Raw genomic sequence first — 23,347 nt, 5'->3', positions numbered from 1 at the left:
GAGATAGAACTTGAAACTGCTTTATTGTGTCAAGTTTCAAAGAGCTAGCACAAACCGTGTTTGATTTAGAGTTCCAAATACATGTATCCCTATAGGAGAAAACAGAGTGAAACCTCAAAATGAAACCGGTTACTGCCAACGAACGATTTAACCTAGAAGAACAAAATTTGGCGAGCCAAGTGGGATTGGTGTACTGATCATTTCCTGAAAGTTTCATCAAGATTGGGTGAAAAATGGTGTGCTGAGATTTCAGGCAACTCGTAGTTTTTTGGAAGCTTGGCAGGCCCTTTCCATGAAAGTGATTCTCGCCAGTCTCTGCATAGGGCTACATCAACAGCAAACAAACCATAAATAGAACTTGAAACTGCTTTATTGTGTCAAGTTTCAAAGAGCTAGCACAAACCGTGTTTGATTTAGAGTTCCAAATACATGTATCCCTATAGGAGAAAACAGAGTGAAACCTCAAAATGAAACCGGTTACTGCCAAGGAATGGTTTAACCTAGAAGAACGAAATTTGGCGAGCCAATGGGATTGGTGTACTGATCATTACCTGAAAGTTACATCAAGATTGGGTGAAAAAGTGTGTGCTGAGATTTCGGGCAACTCTTAGTTTTTTGGAAGCTTGGCAGGCCCTTTCCATGAAAGTGATTCTCGCCAGTCTCTGCTTAGGGCTACATCAACAGAAAACAAACCATAGAGATAGAACTTGAAACTGCTTTATTGTATCAATTTTCAAAGAGCTAGCACAAACCGTGTTTGATTTAGAGTTCCAAATACATGTATCCCTATAGGAGAAAACAGAGTGAAACCTCAAAATGAAACCGGTTACTGCCAACGAACGGTTTAACCTAGAAGAACGAAATTTGGCGAGCCAAGTGGGATTGGTGTACTGATCATTACCTGAAAGTTTCATCAAGATTGGGTGAAAAAGTGTGTGCTGAGATTTCAGGCAACTCGTAGTTTTTTGGAAGCTTGGCAGGCCCTTTCCATGAAAGTGATTCTCGCAAGTCTCTGCTTAGGGTTACATCAAGAGCAAACAAACCATAGAGATAGAACTTGAAACTGCTTTATTGTGTCAAGTTTCAAAGAGCTAGCACAAACCGTGTTTGATTTAGAGTTCCAAATACATGTATCCCTATAGGAGAAAACAGAGTGAAACCTCAAAATGAAACCGGTTACTGCCAACGAACGGTTTAACCTAGAAGAACGAAATTTGGCGAGCCAAGTGGGATTGGTGTACTGATCATTACCTGATGTTTCATCAAGATTGGGTGAAAAAGTGTGTGCTGAGATTTCAGGCAACTCGTAGTTTTTTGGAAGCTTGGCAGGCCCTTTCCATGAAAGTGATTCTCGCCAGTCTCTGCTTAGGGCTACATCAACAGAAAACAAACCATAGAGATAGAACTTGAAACTGCTTTATTGTGTCAAGTTTCAAAGAGCTAGCACAAACCGTGTTTGATTTAGAGTTCCAAATACATGTATCCCTATACGAGAAAACAGAGTGAAACCTCAAAATGAAACCGGTTACTGCCAACGAACGATTTAACCTAGAAGAACGAAATTTGGCGAGCCAAGTGGGATTGGTGTACTGATCATTTCCTGAAAGTTTCATCAAGATTGGGTGAAAAATGGTGTGCTGAGATTTCAGGCAACTCGTAGTTTTTTGGAAGCTTGGCAGGCCCTTTCCATGAAAGTGATTCTCGCCAGTCTCTGCATAGGGCTACATCAACAGCAAAAAAACCATAAATAGAACTTGAAACTGCTTTATTGTGTCAAGTTTCAAAGAGCTAGCACAAACCGTGTTTGATTTAGAGTTCCAAATACATGTATCCCTATAGGAGAAAACAGAGTGAAACCTCAAAATGAAACCGGTTACTGCCAACGAACGGTTTAACCTAGAAGAACGAAATTTGGCGAGCCAATGGGATTGGTGTACTGATCATTACCTGAAAGTTACATCAAGATTGGGTGAAAAAATGTGTGCTGAGATTTCGGGCAACTCTTAGTTTTTTGGAAGCTTGGCAGGCCCTTTCCATGAAAGTGATTCTCGCCAGTCTCTGCTTAGGGCTACATCAACAGAAAACAAACCATAGAGATAGAACTTGAAACTGCTTTATTGTGTCAAGTTTCAAAGAGCTAGCACAAACCGTGTTTGATTTAGAGTTCCAAATACATGTATCCCTATAGGAGAAAACAGAGTGAAACCTCAAAATGAAACCGGTTACTGCCAACGAACGTTTTAACCTAGAAGAACGAAATTTGGCGAGCCAAGTGGGATTGGTGTACTGATCATTACCTGAAAGTTTCATCAAGATTGGGTGAAAAAGTGTGTGCTGAGATTTCAGGCAACTCGTAGTTTTTTGGAAGCTTGGCAGGCCCTTTCCATGAAAGTGATTCTCGCCATTCTCTGCTTAGGGCTACATCAACAGCAAACAAACAATAGAGATAGAACTTGAAACTTCTTTATTGTGTCAAGTTTCAAAGAGCTAGCACAAATCGTGTTTGATTTAGAGTTCCAAATACATGTATCCCTATAGGAGAAAACAGAGTGAAACCTCAAAATGAAACCGGTTACTGCCAACGAACGATTTAACCTAGAAGAACGAAATTTGGCGAGCCAAGTGGGATTGGTGTACTGATCATTTCCTGAAAGTTTCATCAAGATTGGGTGAAAAAGTGTGTGCTGAGATTTCAGGCAACTCGTAGTTTTTTGGAAGCTTGGCAGGCACTTTCCATGAAAGTGAATCTCGCCAGTCTCTGCATAGGGCTACATCAACAGCAAACAAACCATAAAGATAGAACTTGAAACTGCTTTATTGTGTCAAGTTTCAAAGAGCTAGCACAAACCGTGTTTGATTTAGAGTTCCAAATACATGTATCCCTATAGGAGAAAACAGAGTGAAACCTCAAAATGAAACCGGTTACTGCCAACGAACGGTTTAACCTAGAAGAACGAAATTTGGCGAGCCAATGGGATTGGTGTACTGATCATTACCTGAAAGTTACATCAAGATTGGGTGAAAAAGTGTGTGCTGAGATCGGGCAACTTGTAGTTTTTTGGAAGCTTGGCAGGCCCTTTCCATGAAAGTGATTCTCGCCAGTCTCTGCTTAGGGCTACATCAACAGAAAACAAACCATAGAGATAGAACTTGAAACTGCTTTATTGTGTCAAGTTTCAAAGAGCTAGCACAAACCGTGTTTGATTTAGAGTTCCAAATACATGTATCCCTATAGGAGAAAACAGAGTGAAACCTCAAAATGAAACCGGTTACTGCCAACGAACGTTTTAACCTAGAAGAACGAAATTTGGCGAGCCAAGTGGGATTGGTGTACTGATCATTACCTGAAAGTTTCATCAAGATTGGGTGAAAAAGTGTGTGCTGAGATTTCAGGCAACTCGTAGTTTTTTGGAAGCTTGGCAGGCCCTTTCCATGAAAGTGATTCTCGCAAGTCTCTGCTTAGGATTACATCAACAGCAAACAAACCATAGTGATAGAACTTGAAACTGCTTTATTGTGTCAAGTTTCAAAGAGCTAGCACAAACCGTGTTTGATTTAGAGTTCCAAATACATGTATCCCTATAGAAGATAACAGAGTGAAACCTCAAAATGAAACCGGTTACTGCCAATGAACGGTTTAACCTAGAAGAATGAAATTTGGCGAGGCAAGTGGGATTGGTGTACTGATCATTACCAGAAAGTTTCATCAAGATTGGGTGAAAAAGTGTGTGCTGAGATTTCAGGCAACTCGTAGTTTTTTGGAACCTTGGCAGGCCCTTTCCATGAAAGTGATTCTCGCCATTCTCTGCTTAGGGCTACATCAACAGCAAACAAACCATAGAGATAGAACTTGAAACTGCTTTATTGTGTCAAGTTTCAAAGAGCTGTCACAAACCGTGTTTGATTTAGAGTTCCAAATACATGTATCCCTATAGGAGAAAACAGAGTGAAACCTCAAAATGAAACCGGTTACTGCCAACGAACGGTTTAACCTAGAAGAAAAAAATTTGGCGAGCCAAGTGGGATTGGTGTACTGATCATTACCTGATGTTTCATCAAGATTGGGTGAAAAAGTGTGTGCTGAGATTCCAGGCAACTCGTAGTTTTTTGGAAGCTTGGCAGGCCCTTTCCATGAATGTGATTCTCGCCATTCTCTGCTTAGGGCTACATCAACAGCAAACAAACAATAGAGATAGAACTTGAAACTGCTTTATTGTGTCAAGTTTCAAAGAGCTAGCACAAACCGTGTTTGATTTAGAGTTCCAAATACATGTATCCCTATAGGAGAAAACAGAGTGAAACCTCAAAATGAAACCGGTTACTGCCAACGAACGATTTAAACTAGAAGAACGAAATTTGGCGAGCCAAGTGGGATTGGTGTACTGATCATTTCCTGAAAGTTTCATCAAGATTGGGTGAAAAAGTGTGTGCTGAGATTTCAGGCAACTCGTAGTTTTTTGGAAGCTTGGCAGGCACTTTCCATGAAAGTGATTCTCGCCAGTCTCTGCATAGGGCTACATCAACAGCAAACAAACCATAAAGATAGAACTTGAAACTGCTTTATTGTGTCAAGTTTCAAAGAGATAGCACAAACCGTGTTTGATTTAGAGTTCCAAATACATGTATCCCTATAGGAGAAAACAGAGTGAAACCTCAAAATGAAACCGGTTACTGCCAACGAACGGTTTAACCTAGAAGAACGAAATATGGCGAGCCAATGGGATTGGTGTACTGATCATTACCTGAAAGTTACATCAAGATTGGGTGAAAAAGTGTGTGCTGAGATTTCGGGCAACTCGTAGTTTTTTGGAAGCTTGGCAGGCCCTTTCCATGAAAGTGATTCTCGCCAGTCTCTGCTTAGGGCTACATCAACAGAAAACAAACCATAGAGATAGATCTTGAAACTGCTTTATTGTGTCAAGTTTCAAAGAGCTAGCACAAACCGTGTTTGATTTAGAGTTCCAAATACATGTATCCCTATAGGAGAAAACAGAGTGAAACCTCAAAATGAAACCGGTTACTGCCAACGAACGGTTTAACCTAGAAGAACGAAATTTGGCGAGCCAATGGGATTGGTGTACTGATCATTACCTGAAAGTTACATCAAGATTGGGTGAAAAAGTGTGTGCTGAGATTTCGGGCAACTCGTAGTTTTTTGGAAGCTTGGCAGGCCCTTTCCATGAAAGTGATTCTCGCCAGTCTCTGCTTAGGGCTACATCAACAGAAAACAAACCATAGAGATAGATCTTGAAACTGCTTTATTGTGTCAAGTTTCAAAGAGCTAGCACAAACCGTGTTTGATTTAGAGTTCCAAATACATGTATCCCTATAGGAGAAAACAGAGTGAAACCTCAAAATGAAACCGGTTACTGCCAACGAACGTTTTAACCTAGAAGAACGAAATTTGGCGAGCCAAGTGGGATTGGTGTACTGATCATTACCTGAAAGTTTCATCAAGATTGGGTGAAAAAGTGTGTGCTGAGATTTCAGGCAACTCGTAGTTTTTTGGAAGCTTGGCAGGCCCTTTCCATGAAAGTGATTCTCGCAAGTCTCTGCTTAGGGTTACATCAACAGCAAACAAACCATAGAGATAGAACTTGAAACTGCTTTATTGTGTCAAGTTTCAAAGAGCTAGCACAAACCGTGTTTGATTTAGAGTTCCAAATACATGTATCCCTATAGAAGATAACAGAGTGAAACCTCAAAATGAAACCGGTTACTGCCAATGAACGGTTTAACCTAGAAGAACGAAATTTGGCGAGGCAAGTGGGATTGGTGTACTGATCATTACCAGAAAGTTTCATCAAGATTGGGTGAAAAAGTGTGTGCTGAGATTTCAGGCAACTCGTAGTTTTTTGGAAGCTTGGCAGGCCCTTTCCATGAAAGTGATTCTCGCCAGTCTCTGCTTAGGGCTACATCAACAGCAAACAAACCATAGAGATAGAACTTGAAACTGCTTTATTGTGTCAAGTTTCAAAGAGCTGTCACAAACCGTGTTTGATTTAGAGTTCCAAATACATGTATCCCTATAGGAGAAAACAGAGTGAAACCTCAAAATGAAACCGGTTACTGCCAAGGAACGGTTTAACCTAGAAGAACAAAATTTGGCGAGCCAAGTGGGATTGGTGTACTGATCATTACCTGATGTTTCATCAAGATTGGGTGAAAAAGTGTGTGCTGAGATTACAGGCAACTCGTAGTTTTTTGGAAGCTTGGCAGGCCCTTTCCATGAAAGTGATTCTCGCCATTCTCTGCTTAGGGCTACATCAACAGCAAACAAACCATAGAGATAGAACTTGAAACTGCTTTATTGTGTCAAGTTTCAAAGAGCTAGCACAAACCGTGTTTGATTTAGAGTTCCAAATACATGTATCCCTATAGGAGAAAACAGAGTGAAACCTCAAAATGAAACCGGTTACTGCCAACGAACGATTTAACCTAGAAGAACGAAATTTGGCGAGCCAAGTGGGATTGGTGTACTGATCATTTCCTGAAAGTTTCATCAAGATTGGGTGAAAAAGTGTGTGCTGAGATTTCAGGCAACTCGTAGTTTTTTGGAAGCTTGGTAGGCACTTTCCATGAAAGTGATTCTCGCCAGTCTCTGCATAGGTCTACATCAACAGCAAACAAATCATAAAGATAGAACTTGAAACTCTTTTATTGTGTCAAGTTTCAAAGAGCTAGCACAAACCGTGTATGATTTAGAGTTCCAAATACATGTATCCCTATAGGAGAAAACAGAGTGAAACCTCAAAATGAAACCGGTTACTGCCCACGAACGGTTTAACCTAGAAGAACGAAATTTGGCGAGCCAATGGGATTGGTGTACTGATCATTACCTGAAAGTTACATCAAGATTTGGTGAAAAATTGTGTGCTGAGATTTCGGGCAACTCGTAGTTTTTTGGAAGCTTGGCAGGCCCTTTCCATGAAAGTGATTCTCGCCTGTCTCTGCTTAGGGATACATCAACAGAAAACAAACCATAGAGATAGAACTTGAAACTGCTTTATTGTGTCAAGTTTCAAAGAGCTAGTACAAACCGTGTTTGATTTAGAGTTCCAAATACATGTATCCCTATAGGAGAAAACAGAGTGAAACCTCAAAATGAAACCGGTTACTGCCAACGAACGGTTTAACCTAGAAGAACGAAATTTGGCGAGCCAAGTGGGATTGGTGTACTGATCATTACCTGAAAGTTTCATCAAGATTGGGTGAAAAAGTGTTTGCTGAGATTTCAGGCAACTCGTAGTTTTTTGGAAGCTTGGCAGGCCCTTTCCATGAAAGTGATTCTCGCCAGTCTCTGCTTAGGGCTACATCAACAGAAAACAAACCATAGACATAGAACTTGAAACTGATTTATTGTGTCAAGTTTCAAAGAGCTAGCACAAACCGTGTTTGACTTAGAGTTCCAAATACTTGTATCGCTATAGGAGAAAACAGAGTGAAACCTCAAAATGAAACCGGTTACTGCCAACGAACGGTTTAACCTAGAAGAACGAAATTTGGCGAGCCAAGTGGGATTGGTGTACTGATCATTACCTGAAAGTTTCATCAAGATTGGGTGAAAAAGTGTGTGCTGAGATTTCGGGAAACTCGTAGTTTTTTGGAAGCTTGGCAGGCCCTTTCCATGAAAGTGATTCTCGCCAGTCTCTGCTTAGGGCTACATCAACAGCAAACAAACAATAGAGATAGAAATTGAAACTGCTTTATTGTGTCAAGTTTCAAAGAGCTAGCACAAACCGTGTTTGATTTAGAGTTCCAAATACACGTATCCCTATCGGAGAAAACAGAGTGAAACCTCAAAATTAAACCGGTTACTGCCAACGAACGGTTTAACCTAGAAGAACGAAATTTGGCGAGCCAAGTGGGATTGGTGTACTGATCATTACCTGAAAGTTTCATCAAGATTGGGTGAAAAAGGGTGTGCTGAGATTTCAGGCAACTCGTAGTTTTTTGGAAGCTTGGCAGGTCCTTTCCATGAAAGTGATTCTCGCCAGTCTTTGCTTAGGCCTACATCAACAGCAAACAAACCATAGAGATAGAACTTGAAACTGCTTTATTGTGTCAAGTTTCAAAGAGCTAGCACAAACCGTGTTTGATTTAGAGTTCCAAATACATGTATCCCTATAGGAGAAAACAGTGTGAAACCTCAAAATGAAACCGGTTACTGCCAACGAACGGTTTAACCTAGAAGTACGAAATTTGGCGAGCCAAGTGGGATTGGTGTACTGATCATTACCTGAAAGTTTCATCAAGATTGGGTGAAAAAGGGTGTGCTGAGATTTCAGGAAACTCGTAGTTTTTTGGAAGCTTGGCAGGCCCTTTCCATGAAAGTGATTCTCGCCAGTCTCTGCTTAGGGCTACATCAACAGCAAACAAACCATAGATAGAACTCGAAACTGCTTTATTGTGTCAAGTTTCAAAGAGCTAGCATAAACCGTGTTTGATTTAGAGTTCCAAATGCATGTATCCCTATAGGAGAAAACAGAGTGAAACCTCAAAATGAAACCGGTTACTGCCAACGAACGGTTTAACCTAGAAGAACGAAATTTGGCGAGCCAAGTGGGATTGGTGTACTGATCATTACCTGAAAGTTTCATCAAGATTGGGTGAAAAAGGGTGTGCTGAGATTTCAGGCAACTCGTAGTTTTTTGGAAGCTTGGCAGGCCCTTTCCATGAAAGTGATTCTCGCCAGTCTCTGCTTAGGCCTACATCAACAGCAAACAAACCATAGAGATAGAACTTGAAACTGCTTTCTTGTGTCAAGTTTCAAAGAGCTAGCACAAACCGTGTTTTATTTAGAGTTCCAAATACATGTATCCCTATAGGAGAAAACAGAGTGAAACCTCAAAATGAAACCGGTTACTGCCAACGAACGGTTTAACCTAGAAGAACGAAATTTAGCAAGCCAAGTGGGATTGGTGTACTGATCATTACCTGAAAGTTTCATGAAGATTGGGTGAAAAAGTGTGTGCTGAGATTTCAGGCAACTCGTAGTTTTTTGGAAGCTTGGCAGGCCCTTTCTATGAAAGTGATTCTCGCAAGTCTCTGCTTAGGGTTACATCAACAGCAAACAAACCATAGAGATAGAACTTGAAACTGCTTTATTGTGTCAAGTTTCAAAGAGCTAGCACAAACCGTGTTTGATTTAGAGTTCCAAATACATGTATCCCTATAGAAGATAACAGAGTGAAACCTCAAAATGAAACCGGTTACTGCCAATGAACGGTTTAACCTAGAAGAACGAAATTTGGCGAGCCAAGTGGGATTGGTGTACTGATCATTACCAGAAAGTTTCATCAAGATTGGGTGAAAAAGTGTGTGCTGAGATTTCAGGCAACTCGTAGTTTTTTGGAAGCTTGGAAGGCCCTTTCCATGAAAGTGATTCTCGCCAGTCTCTGCTTAGGGCTACATCAACAGCAAACAAACCATAGAGATAGAACTTGAAACTGCTTTATTGTGTCAAGTTTCAAAGAGCTATCACAAACCCTGTTTGATTTAGAGTTCCAAATACATGTATCCCTATAGGAGAAAACAGAGTGAAACCTCAAAATGAAACCGGTTACTGCCAACGAACGGTTTAACCTAGAAGAACGAAATTTGGCGAGCCAAGTGGGATTGGTGTACTGATCATTACCTGAAAGTTTCATCAAGATTGGGTGAAAAAAGGTGTGCTGAGATTTCAGGCAACTCGTAGTTTTTTGGAAGCTTGGCAGGCCCTTTCCATGAAAGTGATTCTCGCCAGTCTCTGCTTAGGGCTACATCAACAGCAAACAAACCATAGAGATAGAACTTGAAACTGCTTTAATGTGTCAAGTTTCAAAGAGCTAGCACAAACCGTGTTTGATTTAGAGTTCCAAATACATGTATCCCTATAGGAGAAAACAGAGTGAAACCTCAAAATGAAACCGGTTACTGCCAACGAACGGTTTAACCTAGAAGAACGAAATTTGGCGAGCCAATGGGATTGGTGTACTGATCATTACCTGAAAGTTACATCAAGATTTGGTGAAAAAGTGTGTGCTGAGATTTCGGGCAACTCGTAGTTTTTTGGAAGCTTGGCAGGCCCTTTCTATGAAAGTGATTCTCGCAAGTCTCTGCTTAGGGTTACATCAACAGCAAACAAACCATAGAGATAGAACTTGAAACTGCTTTATTGTGTCAAGTTTCAAAGAGCTAGCACAAACCGTGTTTGATTTAGAGTTCCAAATACATGTATCCCTATAGAAGATAACAGAGTGAAACCTCAAAATGAAACCGGTTACTGCCAATGAACGGTTTAACCTAGAAGAACGAAATTTGGCGAGCCAAGTGGGATTGGTGTACTGATCATTACCAGAAAGTTTCATCAAGATTGGGTGAAAAAGTGTGTGCTGAGATTTCAGGCAACTCGTAGTTTTTTGGAAGCTTGGAAGGCCCTTTCCATGAAAGTGATTCTCGCCAGTCTCTGCTTAGGGCTACATCAACAGCAAACAAACCATAGAGATAGAACTTGAAACTGCTTTATTGTGTCAAGTTTCAAAGAGCTATCACAAACCCTGTTTGATTTAGAGTTCCAAATACATGTATCCCTATAGGAGAAAACAGAGTGAAACCTCAAAATGAAACCGGTTACTGCCAACGAACGGTTTAACCTAGAAGAACGAAATTTGGCGAGCCAAGTGGGATTGGTGTACTGATCATTACCTGAAAGTTTCATCAAGATTGGGTGAAAAAAGGTGTGCTGAGATTTCAGGCAACTCGTAGTTTTTTGGAAGCTTGGCAGGCCCTTTCCATGAAAGTGATTCTCGCCAGTCTCTGCTTAGGGCTACATCAACAGCAAACAAACCATAGAGATAGAACTTGAAACTGCTTTAATGTGTCAAGTTTCAAAGAGCTAGCACAAACCGTGTTTGATTTAGAGTTCCAAATACATGTATCCCTATAGGAGAAAACAGAGTGAAACCTCAAAATGAAACCGGTTACTGCCAACGAACGGTTTAACCTAGAAGAACGAAATTTGGCGAGCCAATGGGATTGGTGTACTGATCATTACCTGAAAGTTACATCAAGATTTGGTGAAAAAGTGTGTGCTGAGATTTCGGGCAACTCGTAGTTTTTTGGAAGCTTGGCAGGCCCTTTCAATGAAAGTGATTCTCGCCAGTCTCTGTTTAGGGCTACATCAACAGCAAACAAACCTTAGAGATAGAACTTGAAACTGCTTTATTGTGTCAATTTTCAAAGAGCTAGCACAAACCGTGTTTGATTTAGAGTTCCAAATACATGTATCCCTATACGAGAAAACAGAGTGAAACCTCAAAATGAAACCGGTTACTGCCAAGGAATGGTTTAACCTAGAAGAACGAAATTTGGCGAGCCAAGTGGGATTGGTGTACTGATCATTACCTGAAAGTTTCATCAAGATTGGGTGAAAAAGGGTGTGCTGAGATTTCAGGAAACTCGTAGTTCTTTGGAAGCTTGGCAGGCCCTTTCCATGAAAGTGATTCTCGCCAGTCTCTGCTTAGGGCTACATCAACAGCAAACAAACCATAGATAGAACTCGAAACTGCTTTATTGTGTCAAGTTTCAAAGAGCTAAAACAAACCGTGTTTGATTTAGAGTTCCAAATACATGTGTCCCTATAGGAGAAAACAGAGTGAAACCTCAAAATGAAACCGGTTACTGCCAATGAACGGTTTAACCTAGAAGAACGAAATTTGGCGAGCCAAGTGGGATTGGTGTACTGATCATTACCTGAAAGTTTCATCAAGATTGGGTGAAAAAGTGTTTGCTGAGATTTCAGGCAACTCGTAGTTTTTTGGAAGCTTGGCAGGCCCTTTCCATGAAAGTGACTCTTGCCAGTCTCTGCTTAGGGCTACATCAACAGCAAACAAACCATAGAGATAGAACTTGAAACTGCTTTATTGTGTCAAGTTTCAAAGAGCTAAAACAAACCGTGTTTGATTTAGAGTTCCAAATACATGTATCCCTATAAAAGAAAACAGAGTGAAACCTCAAAATGAAACCGGTTACTGCCAACGAACGGTTTAACCTAGAAGAACGAAATTTGGCGATCCAAGTGGGATTGGTGTACTGATCATTACCTGAAAGTTTCATCAGGATTCGGTGAAAAAGTGTTTGCTCAGATTTCAGGCAACTCGTAGTTTTCTGGAAGCTTCGCAGGCCCTTTCCATGAAAGTGATTCTCGCCAGTCTCTGCTTAGGCCTACATCAACAGCAAACAAACCATAGATATAGAACTTGAAACTGCTTTATTGTGTCAAGTATCAAAGAGCTAGCACAAAACGTGTTTGATTTAGAGTTCCAAATACATGTATCCCTATAGGAGAAAACAGAGTGAAACCTCAAAATGAAACCGGTTACTGCCAATGAACGGTTTAACCTAGAAGAACGAAATTTGGTGAGCCAAGTGGGATTGGTGTACTGATCATTACCTGAAAATTTCATCAAGTGCTAGGAGCCACTGCAAAGTATTACATTCATATGGAAATTGGGCTACTACTGTTCACTTAGGCCCATTTGGGGACTCAAGTTACAAGACTCCTGGAGAGTTCCCATTGGTTGGGGAAGGATGGTAGGAGGGTGTTCCGGGGGAAGTGGAGCCCCCCGTGTCCGGTAGGGACACACGTGTGTGTGTGTGTGTGGACCGGCTTGTTAGGGGGACGCACACGGCCTCTCACAAAATAAAACTTTGTTTCAGTTCCATCTGGCTTGTGTTTTTGTGCTCAGCCGGATTGCAGCATCGCAAGCCGGCGTGCACTGACAGCGACCCGCGAAAGCGCCCAGCAGGAAGGCAGCAGGTGAAAACAGCAGCGGGCAGAAGCGGAGCCAAGGCTCACGCGGCCCCCGCCGTCCAGCCTGCAGCATTTTGGTGGCCCTTGTACGGGGAACGCCCAAAATTTATAGGTGAGTGATATCGCTCGCCCCTAAGGAAAGACGACAGAATGGGTATTTTTGTTTTGATTTATTCTGCTTTTATTTCAGGCTCTCTAGCCTTACAATTTTTTCAGGCGAATTGGGAAAAATGGTTGGCTCAAGGTTTTAAGTTATTCGGCCCTGAGAAAGAAAAAATTGATATAATCATTTTTCTCCTCTCCGTTTCTGTTTCATTCTGTTTTGGCTTTCTTCTATCCTACCTTATTGGGTTACGTTACCTTTATAGTAGATTAGAATCTAGTAAAAAACAAACCAAAAGACTGTTAAGTAAATTGTTAGAGGTCCAGGCTATGGCAGAAAACTTATTAGGTCAAGCAAAACAAAAGGTCCCTCAAGCTAGTCAGACAGAAGAAAAATTGAAGAAGGCAAGCTTAGGGAAAAAACGGCCCTCAGATAGGGAGGCTAGTACTAACTCCGTTCCATCACCAGAGAGCGTAATTCAACCAACAGCTTCACCTGTAGCTGAGCAGCCCTCAGTTTCCATAGGTGATGAACAGAATCCTGAGGCAGGACCCCAAAAGTTAGCATGCCCTGTAGTTGAGCGGGGAGAAGAAAGGGAACGAGTTTACCGTGCCTTAGATTTCAAAATAGTAAAGCAATTAAAGGAAGCTGTACAAACCTACGGACCTGCCGCTCCCTTTACTGTCAGAATGGTCGAATCTATTACCAGCTGGGACTTAACACCAGAAGATTGGGCTAGCGTGTGTCACTCTGTGCTAAATGGAGGACAATATTTATTATGGAAAATTGCCAATGAGGAATTTTGCAGGGAGACAGCTAGGCGAAATGCAGCAGCAGGTTATCCTGAAAGAGATTCTCAAATGCTATTGGGGAAAGGACCTTATGAGGGTCAGAGGCAACAGATTAGATATGATCCTGGCGTATACGCTCAGATCACTATAAATGCAATTAAGGCATGGAAAACTTTGAAGGGACAAGGGGATTTACAAGGTCAACTATCTAAGATAACACAAGGAGTTAATGAGCCCTACGCTGACTTTGTAGCTAGACTTATTGAAACAGCCTCTAAGACATTTGAAAATACAGAACAGGCAATGCCATTTATAAAACAACTGGCTTATGACCAAGCAAATCGTTGCTGCAAAGAGGTCATTAGACCGTGGAAACATGGAGATTTAAACACATATATTAAATTATGTAGCGACATTGATGAACAAGGACAAGTCATGGCAGCTGAAGTAAAACAGGCTTTAGATACCAAGCCAAAAACATGCTATAATTGCAATCAGAAAGGACATTTTAAAAGAAATTGCCCCATAGGAGGAGGGTTTAACAAAGCTAGGTATCAAAGGAGTAGAATCCCGGGTATTTGCCGACGATGCCATAGAGGGAGACATTGGGCTAATGAATGCCGTTCTCAAACCACCATAGAGGGTATTCCGTTATCAAAAAATGGACAAAGACCAAGTGTCTACCCACAATATCGTGGAGAAAGGTATCAGGCCCCGTTGTCAAAAAACGAATTGGAGGGCCCAATGCCCCGGGGCCCAAAGCCACAAATATACGGGGCAATGGAGGAACCCAGCAGCACCATCAAGGTAGTGCCCAGGACGCACTATCCATCAGATCCCTCATCAGACAAACTAGAGGGAGCGCAGGGTTGGACATCTGTGCCTCTGCCAGAGCAGTATTAACTCCAGAGATGGGAGTTCAAATCATTCCCACAGGAATAAAAGGACCTCTTCCCCAAGGAACAGTAGGCTTATTATTAGGACGCAGTTCTTCTACACTAAAAGGACTTATGATAAGTCCTGGGGTAATTGATCCCGATTATGAGGGTGAAATAAAAATTATAGCCAGTTCTCCAAGAGGTATATCCGTAATTTCATCAGGAGATAGAATAGCACAGTTATTAATAATACCCAGCCTACATGATGAATTTTCCAGTTGTAATGTAGAAAGAGGTTCCAAGGGATTAGGCTCCACAGGTGTAGATTGGGCTATGCTTTCTTTAAATTTAGATTCTCGCCCAATGCTAAAATTAAATATTCAAGGACATGATTTTAATGGGCTGCTGGACACAGGTGCTGACCTCAGCATCATATCTCGTCAGGAATGGCCAAAGCACTGGCCATTGCAACAAGCCACTCAAACGCTTCGAGGCCTAGGAGTGGCAACTAACCCCCATAGAAGTGCTATGGTATTAGATTGGAGGGATCCTGAAGGATGTGAAGGAACTATACAGCCTTATGTATTGGACCATCTTCCCATAAATTTATGGGGACGGGATGTCCTAGATCAATTAGGATTGACATTAACAAATAACGTCAATTCTAACGCGCCCACTAGTAGGGCTAAACAAGGCTTTAGAAAAGAAAAAGGATTAAGGAAACAAGATCAAGATATGATAGCACCAATTCAAATAGATCAAGAAATAAATAAACATGGATTGGGTTTTCAAAAAGGGCCACTGAGACAATCAAAATTACATGGAAATCAGAAAGACCAGTGTGGGTTCCTCAGTGGCCCCTGACTAAAGAAAAGATACAAGTAGCCCATGATCTGGTCAAACAACAATTAGCGGAAGGACATTTACAACCTTCCGTATCTCCCCATAATACTCCCATTTTTGTCATTAAAAAGAAATCTGGTAAATGGAGATTATTACAAGATTTAAGAGCCATTAATAATGAGATGGTTATTATGGGACCTGCTCAATCAGGGATTCCCCAATTGTCTGCTTTACCAAAAACCTGGCATGTGTTAACTATAGATATTAAGGATTGTTTCTTTTCAATTCCAATTCATCCCGAGGATAGTCCACATTTTGCATTTACTATCCCTGCACTAAATCATGAAGGTCCTGATCAGAGATATGAGTGGAAAGTTTTACCCCAGGGGATGGCGAACAGCCCGACTATGTGTCAAATTTATGTTAATAAAGCAATCCAGCCACTTAGAAATCAAAATCCTGAACTACAAATATTTCACTATATGGATGATGTGTTATTAGCACATAAAGATAAGAACACATTGCTAGAATGTTATGCCACACTTACAAACTTACTAAAAAATTATAATCTATACATAGCAATAGATAAAGTACAATTAAATTTTCCAATTAATTATTTAGGAGTTTTATTATCCTCAACCATGGTCCGTCCACCAAAAATTCAAATACGAGTAGATCAACTCAAATCACTTAATGACTTTCAAAAATTATTGGGAGACATAAACTGGATAAGGCCTTACCTAGGCATATCAACAGGAGAATTAGGACCCTTATTTGATATCCTAAAAGGTCCATCAGATCCAAATTCACCCCGCATGTTAACGCCTGAAGCAAGAAAGGCATTAAAAATCATTGAAACATATATGGAAAATATGCATTTGGATAGAATTGATATAAGTTTGCCTTTATTATTTATTGTACTACCAACAAAAAATATTCCTACAGGAGTATTTTGGCAAGAAGGTCCATTATTGTGGATACATTTATCGTATTCCCCTAATACTATTCTTACTAGATATCCTGAGGCTGTAGGACAATTAATACTCAAAGGGATAAAAGCAGCGAAGGGAGTGTTTGGGATTTCTCCCAATAAAATTATTACTCCATATACTATGGATCAAATTGATGAGTTAGCTAATGAGTTAAATACTTGGGCAATAATCATGTGTAAATCTAGTGTCTCATTTGATAATCACTTGCCATCTAATCCCTTGTTGTCCTTTTGGTCTAAGCATCCTGTAGTTTTTCCTAAAATGACAAAAAAAAACCCTATCATGAATGCTCCAAATATATTCACTGATGGGTCAAACAATGGTACAGCAGCGGTAGTTACCCCTGATCAAACTTTTACATTTTTAGTACCCAAACAATCAGCTCAAAAGGTAGAGCTCAATGCAGTATTACAAGCTTTTATGATGTTCAAAGATTCTGTATTTAATTTATTCTCTGATAGCCAGTATGTAGTTAATGCTATAGCATCCCTTGAAGATGCTGGTAGGATTTCTCCTTCCTCTACTGTTTTCTCTTTGTTTTCTGCTATACAAACTCTAATCTGGGACAGAAAAGATCCATTCTTTATTGGACATATCAGGGCACATACAGGGTTGCCTGGAGCCCTTAGTTTGGGTAATGAACTAGCAGATAAATCTACACATGACATACATATTTTCTCCACAATAGAAGAAGCTATAAATTTTCATAAAAGGTTCCATGTCAATGCTAATACCTTACAAAAACGTTTTAAAATAACTAAGGAACAAGCCAGACATATAATAAAACAATGTCAAAATTGTGTGACATTTTTACCACAAGTTAATCTTGGAGTCAATCCTAGAGGACTGATACCTAACCATATTTGGCAGATGGACGTTACACACTTGCCAGAATTTGGAAAATTAAAATATTTACATGTTACAGTTGATACTTCTTCTGGATTTTTAATGGGCTCCCTTCATGCCGGAGAAAAAACTAAAGATGTTATAGCTCATTGCTTACAAAATTTTGCCACTGTGGGTGTTCCTAAACAGTTAAAAACTGATAACGCTCCTGGTTATACGTCTAACTCTTTTAAACAATTTTGCTCATCATTTGGCATTACTCATATAACAGGAATCCCATACAATCCACAGGGTCAAGGCATAGTTGAAAGAGCTCATCAAACTATTAAAATGTACTTATTAAAACAAAAGGAAGGAATTGGAAAAGGGTATATATCCCCCAAAGATAAACTTAAAATAACCCTTTTTACTCTAAACTTTCTAAATTTGGATTCATCAGGACTTAGTGCTGCGGAAAGACATATGTATCCGAAAAATGTACATAAGCCTAAGGTACTTTGGAAAGATATTCTAACAGGACAATGGAAAGGTCCGGACCCAGTAATAGTCTGGAGTCGGGGCTCCGTCTGTGTTTTTCCACAGGAGGAACAGGAACCAATTTGGATTCCAGAGAGATTAACTAAAACAATTTCTACAGAAAAAGAAGATGATTTGACTCAAATCCATAACAGCTGATATCCAGAGCTCCAGCTTGGCTATTCTTACATCTACAACAGTGATTTACCACGGTGCCTTTTTCAATATCTATTTTATTATTACATTTTTCCCACATCATAAGGTTCTATTTTATTTATTTATTTATTTTCTCTTTCTTTTTGAGCTCATACAAACCTAGGTTAATGTTTTTCTGATCAGTTTTATTTTTTGACTGTGTTTTATTTTTTTTTAACTGTAAAGTTTTTAAACATTGCAATGGAGATTTCACCTAGGTATAGCTACAAGGCCTTTATTTACTATTGTCTTATATGTTCTATGTTATGTATGCACTGTTTTGTGTTGTATGTCTGTATGTGTGTATGTCCATATTTCATTTATAAGGAGCGCTCATGTATAAATAGATATAAATGGATCCAAAAAAAAAAATCACGTGACTTATATGGTTTAATTTAAATTAGGTAAACAGCTGTTATAAATTTTGCTTTTAAAGGTGGTTAACAGATCTGTTTGTTTACTTTCACCTTTCCTTTTCATTATATTTAACAATTCTGTTCAAGATAATGTCTCTTTAGCACCATGGCCAGAATTCCCATCTCCATCCCAATGCCGGTGAAGACTAAGATAAAACCAAACTACAACTTCTATGATAGCTATCACAGTAAACTATATAAACTGTTACATCAATCAATATAACTCAATAAGTATCCTCAATCAAGGACTTAATTTACTTTGGGAGAAAATGGACATATTGACAGACTCCTCCACTTTGAACTGCTCAATCAAGGACTTAATTTACTTTGGGAGGAAATGGACATATTGATAGACTCCTCCACTTTGAACTGCTTACACAACTTGCCTGGACTATGTATCACCTGTATGCATTGTGCTCTATTTGTTGATACAGTGAATTATGGTAGTGCTGAAATATCTTAGCTGCTGTGTCACCAGTGTTACTGTTCTTCCTAAGGAGCCGTCAATTGGCTTGGTGTCGTGGCATTTCTGTATCTTCCTCCCTTCTACTAGTGATGGTCTAAAACTTGGGGGCCAACAGAGGTGAGGCAAGAACCTCACCCCCCCACTGGCACCAAGGTTAAATTTGGGGGCCAACAGAGGTGAGGCAAGAACCTCACCCCCCCACTGGTGCTTAGGCCTATGCACAAGCATGGCTATGCTAGACCGGTAGTCAGTGACGGGTTGATCTGATTACAGTGGATTCAACCTAAGACAGGAAACTGACGTGTAAAAGTCAGTTCTCCCATGACAGGTAAGAACCACATGTTAAATTGGACAACCTACCAGGCACGGTCCCTAGCCACATTGCCATTGCTTAATTAAACAGAAGGGGGCAGATGCTAGGAGCCACTGCAAAGTATTACATTCATATGGAAATTGGGCTCCTACTGTTCACTTAGGCCCATTTGGGGACTCAAGTTACAAGACTCCTGGAGAGTTCCCATTGGTTGGGGAAGTATGGTAGGAGGGTGTTCCGGGGGAAGTGGAGCCCCCGTGTCCGGTAGGGACACACGTGTGTGTGTGTGTGGACCGGCTTGTTAGGGGACGCACACGGCCTCTCACAAAATAAAACTTTGTTTCAGTTCCATCTGGCTTGTGTTTTTGTGCTCAGCCGGATTGCAGCATCGCAAGCCAGCGTGCACTGACAGCGACCCGCGAAAGCACTCAGCAGGAAGGCAGCAGGTGAAAACAGCAGCGGGCAGAAGCGGAGCCAAGGCTCACGCGGCCCCCGCCGTCCAGCCTGCAGCAATCAAGATTGGGTTAAAAAGTGTTTGCTGAGATTTCAGGCAACTCGTAGTTTTTGGAAGCTTGGCAGGCCCTTTCCATGGAAGTGATTCTCGCCAGTCTCTGCTTAGGCCTACATCAACAGCAAACAAACCATAGAGATAGTATTTGAAACTGCTTTATTGTGTCAAGTTTCAAAGAGCTAGCACAAACCGTGTTTGATTTAGAGTTCCAAATACATGTATCCCTATAGGAGAAAACAGAGTGAAACCTCAAAATGAAACCGGTTACTGCCAACGAACGGTATAACCTAGAAGAATGAAATTTGGCGAGCCAAGTGGGATTGCTGTACTGATCATTACCTGAAAGTTTCATCAAGATTGGGTGAAAAAGGGTGTGCTGAGATTTCAGGCAACTCGTAGTTTTTTGGAAGCTTGGCAGGCCCTTTAAATGAAAGTGATTCTCGCCAGTCTCTGCTTAGGGCTACATCAACAGCAAACAAACCATAGATAGAACTTGAAACTGCTTTATTGTGTCAAGTTTCAAAGAGCTAGCACAAACCGTGTTTGATTTAGAGTTCCAAATACATGTATCCCTATAGGAGAAAACAGAGTGAAACCTCAAAATAAAACCGGTTACTGCCAACGAACGGTTTAACCTAGAAGAACGAAATTTGGCGAGCCAAGTGGGATTGGTGTACTGATCATTACCAGAAAGTTTCATCAAGATTGGGTGAAAAAGTGTGTGCTGATATTTCGGGCAACTCGTAGTTTTTTGGAAGCTTGGCAGGCCCTTTCCATGAAAGTGATTCTCGCCAGTCTCTGCTTAGGGCTACATCAACAGCAAACAAACCATAGATAGAACTTGAAACTGCTTTATTGTGTCAAGTTTCAAAGAGCTAGCACAAACCGTGTTTGATTTAGAGTTCCAAATACATGTATCCCTATAGGAGAAAACATAGTGGAACCTCAAAATGAAACCGGTTACTGCCAACGAACGGTTTAACATAGAAGAACGAAATTTGGCGAGCCAAGTGGGATTGGTGTACTGATCATTACCTGAAAGTTTCATCAAGATTGGATGAAAAAGGGTGTGCTGAGATTTCAGGAAACTCGTAGTTTTTGGAAGCTTGGCAGGCCGTTTCCATGAAAGTGATTCTCGCCAGTCTCTGCTTAGGCCTACATCAACAGCAAACAAACCATAGAGATAGAACTTGAAACTGCTTTATTGTGTCAAGTTTCAAAAAGCTAGCACAAACCGTGTTTGATTTAGAGTTCCAAATACATGTATCCCTATAGGAGAAAACAGAGTGAAACCTCAAAATGAAACCGGTTACTGCCAACGAACGGTTTAACCGAGAAGAACGAAATTTGGCGAGCCAAGTGGGATTGGTGTACTGATCATTACCTGAAAGTTTCATCAAGATTGGGTGAAAAAGTGTGTGCTGAGATTTCAGGCAACTCGTAGTTTTTTGGAAGCTTGGCAGGCCCTTTCCATAAAAGTGATTCTCGCCAGTCTTTGCTTAGGGCTACATCAACAGCAAACAAACCATAGAGATAGAACTTGAAACTGCTTTATTGTGTCAAGTTTCAAAGAGCTAGCACAAACCGTGTTTGATTTAGAGTTCCAAATACATGTATCCCTATAGAAGAAAACAGAGTGAAACCTCAAAATGAAACCGGTTACTGCCAATGAACGGTTTAACCTAGAAGAACGAAATTTGGCAAGCCAAGTGGGATTGGTGTATTGATCACTACCAGAAAGTTTCATCAAGATTGGGTGAAAAAGTGTGTGCTGAGATTTCGGGCAACTCGTAGTTTTTGGAAGCTTGGCAGGCCCTTTTCATGAAAGTGATTCTCGCCAGTCTCTGCTTAGGGCTACATCAACAGCAAACAAACCATAGAGATAGAACTTGAAACTGCTTTATTGTGTCAAGTTTCAAAGAGCTAGCACAAACCGTGTTTGATTTAGAGTTCCAAATACATGTATCCCTATAGGAGAAAACAGAGTGAAACCTCAAAATGAAACCGGTTACTGCCAACGAACGGTTTAACCTAGAAGAACGAAATTTGGCGATCCAAGTTGGATTGGTGTACTGATCATTACCTGAAAGTTTCATCAAGACTGGGTGAAAAAGGGTGTGCTGAGAATTCAGGCAACTCGTAGTTTTTTGGAAGCTTGGGAGGCCCTTTCCATGAAAGTGATTCTCGCCAGTCTCTGCTTAGGGCTACATCAACAGCAAACAAACCATAGATAGAACATGAAACTGCTTTATTGTGTCAAGTTTCAAAGAGCTAGCACAACCGTGTTTGATTTAGAGTTCCAAATACATGTATCCCTATAGGAGAAAACCGAGTGAAACCTCAAAATGAAACAGGTTACTGCCAATGAACGGTTTAACCTAGAAGAACGAAATTTGGCGAGCCAAGTGGGATTGGTGTACTGATCATTACCAGAAAGTTTCATCAAGATTGGGTGAAAAAGTGTGTGCTGAGATTTCGGGCAACTCGTAGTTTTTTGGAAGCTTGGCCGGCTTTTTTCATGAAAGTGATTCTCGCCAGTCTCTGCTTAGGGCTACATCAACAGCAAACAAACCATAGAGATAGAACTTGAAACTGCTTTATTTTGTCAAGTTTCAAAGAGCTAGCACAAACCGTGTTTGATTTAGAGTTCCAAATACATGTATCCCTATAGGAGAAAAAAGAGTGAAACCTCAAAATGAAACCGGTTACTGCCAACGAACGGGTTAACCTAGAAGAACGAAATTTGGCGAGCCAAGTGGGATTGGTGTACTGATCATTACCTGAAAGTTTCATCAAGATTGGGTGAAAAAAGGTGTGCTGAGATTTCAGGCAACTCGTAGTTTTTTGGAAGCTTGGCAGGCCCTTTCCATGAAAGTGATTCTCGCCAGTCTGTGCTTAGGCCTACATCAACAGCAATCAAACCATAGAGATAGAACTTGAAACTGCTTTATTGTGTCAAGTTTCAAAGAGCTAGCACAAACCGTGTTTGATTTAGAGTTCCAAATACATGTATCCCTATAGGAGAAAACAGAGTGAAACCTCAAAATGAAACCGGTTACTGCCAACGAACGGTTTAACCTAGAAGAACGAAATTTGGCGAGCCAAGTGGGATTTGTGTACTGATCATTACCTGAAAGTTTCATCAAGATTGGGTGAAAAAGTGTGTGCTGAGATTTCGGTCAACTCGTAGTTTTTTGGAAGCTTGGCAGGCCCTTTCCATAAAAGTGATTCTCGCCAGTCTCTGCTTAGGGCTACATGAACAGCAAACAAACCATAGAGATAGAACTTGAAACTGCTTTATTGTGTCAAGTTTCAAAGAGCTAGCACAAACCGTGTTTGATTTAGAGTTCCAAATACATGTATCCCTATAGAAGAAAACAGAGTGAAACCTCAAAATGAAACCGGTTACTGCCAATGAACGGTTTAACCTAGAAGAACGAAATTTGGCGAGCCAAGTGGGATTGGTGTACTGATCATTACCAGAAAGTTTCATCAAGATTGGGTGAAAAAGTGTGTGCTGAGATTTCGGGCAACTCGTAGTTTTTTGGAAGCTTGGCAAGCCCTTTCCATGAAAGTGATTCTCGCCAGTCTCTGCTTAGGGCTACATCAACAGCAAACAAACCATAGAGATAGAACTTGAAACTGCTTTATTGTGTCACGTTTCAAAGAGCTATCACAAACCAT

General features: G+C 40.7%; 1 long non-coding RNA gene across 1 annotated transcript; it reads left to right on the top strand.

The window, feature by feature from the left end:
* Positions 1-12,636: 12,636 nt before the first annotated feature.
* LOC144374440 (uncharacterized) lies at positions 12,637-19,501 on the top strand. The gene is made up of 2 exons (XR_013433836.1): positions 12,637-12,905; positions 18,461-19,501. It is a non-coding gene; the product is annotated as an uncharacterized LOC144374440 (long non-coding RNA).
* Positions 19,502-23,347: the final 3,846 nt, after the last annotated feature.

This window comes from Ictidomys tridecemlineatus, unplaced genomic scaffold, assembly GCF_052094955.1.
Source record: "Ictidomys tridecemlineatus isolate mIctTri1 unplaced genomic scaffold, mIctTri1.hap1 Scaffold_6967, whole genome shotgun sequence".
NCBI classification, from domain to species: domain Eukaryota; kingdom Metazoa; phylum Chordata; class Mammalia; order Rodentia; family Sciuridae; genus Ictidomys; species Ictidomys tridecemlineatus.
Note: the sequence above shows the minus strand (reverse complement) of the source record. Positions and strands in the feature narration are given on the sequence as shown.